Here is a 1994-nt window from a genome sequence, read left to right as displayed (position 1 = left end):
TCAGAGCTCTTCTTTTATTTACGGACACTCTCGCCCCTCTCCCACACGTCCGATGAGCGTTTGCTCCTTTCCTTAATCTGCCTGGTGTTTGGCTCAGCCAGTAGACCTAAGCCCCCACTCCACTGTGTGGACGCATAGCTGGCTAACTTCTTTCATAAAAGGTCGGTAAGTATCTTAGGCTTTGCGGTCTCTTTGGGTTTCACAGCTTTGAGGTTGTTGCAGGAAAGCAGGCAAAAACCATACTTAAATGAATATGGCTGTGTTCCAATGAAACTTTATTAACACTGAAATTTGAATTTCGTGGGTCAGGAAATAATTCTTTTTCCCCCCCAGCCATTTTAAATGTAGTATATTCTACTCCAGTGTAAAATATGAATGAATGAATATCCCAGATGTAGTTTTTAATCAGTGTACCGCGGAGTGAGATCATTACTTTTCAACCCCTGCGTATGGATCAGATTTGGAATGACCAAAGATTTTTCTTCAGGGAAAGACCTCTACTCTGCAGTCTTGAAACAGGCAACTTCTTTTGAGTTTCTGTCCTTCCTACACAGAAGCCCTAATCGCCCCCGAATTCTTGGTGGGAGGTTTCCCCTCTTCTACACTAGAATGGACCATATCGGGAGAGGCCATATGCCACGGACCCTGCACTTCCCTAGGTGTTCCTGTTGGGTATGCCAAGGTTTCGAGGTCTTAATCGTGCTTTACCTGGGCCATTTCTCAGCCTTGTGTTCACGGCAAGCAAACAGGCAAAGCAGGGGCTGGAGGGGGGTCAGGGAAGGCAAAGAGCATGTTTGGTTACAATTCGCTATAAAAGTGATTCCCCCAACTCAGCGTTGCTTTCCTGTAAGGCAGCCCACTGTTTGTGCTGGAATTCATCTGGGCCCATCTGTGGAGCTACAGAAATGAGTCTAATAGAGCCTTCTCCCTTGTTAGGAGCATATATTCTAGTTGGAAAGATGGTCATTCTTCTGAAGGTTTTTTATTTTTTAATTTTTTTAAAGTCACCTCTGCCCCCATCGTGGCGCTCAAACTCACGACCCCGAGGTCCAGAGCTGCATGCTCTACCAACTGAGCCACTCAAGTGCCCCTAAGATAGTCACTCTTGATGCCCCTCACTCCCAATCCAAATCCTTAGCAAGTTCTAGAGACTCTACCTTCAAAATACATCCTGGGTTGGGTCACTTCTTACCACCTCTGCTGCAACCACCATTTCTCCTCCGAATCCCTGGAATTCCTGCTTCTGCCCTTGCTGCACTTTAAGACATTAGAATCACCTGGGGAATTGAATTACTGATAATTCAGATGGATAATTCTCCATCTCAAATGAAGTAAGTCAATATCCCTCGACGTGGGGCCCGGGCGTTGGTAATTGTAGAAGCTCCCCAGGTCATTTCAATGTGCAGCTAAGAGTGACAATCCACTGCCGTTGACAATGAGAGGATATCGTAGCGTGTCGAGCAAATGGCGACGTGGTCAAATGCACCACTCAACCTGTAGAGCTGTCATGTGGTGGCCTCACAGGTTTTCACAGGACTTGAGCAAAGTGTGGCAGATACACTGAAAGGGGTAGATCAGGGGCAGGATGAACATTTACCTGGTTATGAAAGAATCAAAACGAAAGCTGATTAAAAGCCTGAAATGAGGTCGTGGCAGTGGGGATAGAGAAGAGACTGGATGGGAACACATGGAAAGTAAAGCCAATAGGATTGTAACTACAGGTGAACTAGCCTCTCGAAGTTACCGTGAATTAACATAGAGATTTGGGGATGAAAGTTCTGTTTTAGATTAAACCACTGAAGGTACTTTTGAGATAGTTCCAGATGATAACATTGACTGTATGGTTCTGAAGCTGGGGAAAGATCCGGGTGGGAGACCAAAACCGAAGTGAGGGTACAGAGGAGTGCATTCTTGATGGGGCTAGTCTCATTTAAAGATCTGAATTTAGGAAACTATAGAGAAGGGGAGACAAAAATAAGCTTTCCATGCTCTAA

The sequence above is a fragment of the Panthera leo genome, chromosome E1, assembly GCF_018350215.1.
Source record: "Panthera leo isolate Ple1 chromosome E1, P.leo_Ple1_pat1.1, whole genome shotgun sequence".
Lineage (NCBI taxonomy): Eukaryota > Metazoa > Chordata > Mammalia > Carnivora > Felidae > Panthera > Panthera leo.
The sequence above is the reverse complement of the archived record's forward strand: the minus strand, read 5'-3'. Positions refer to the sequence as shown.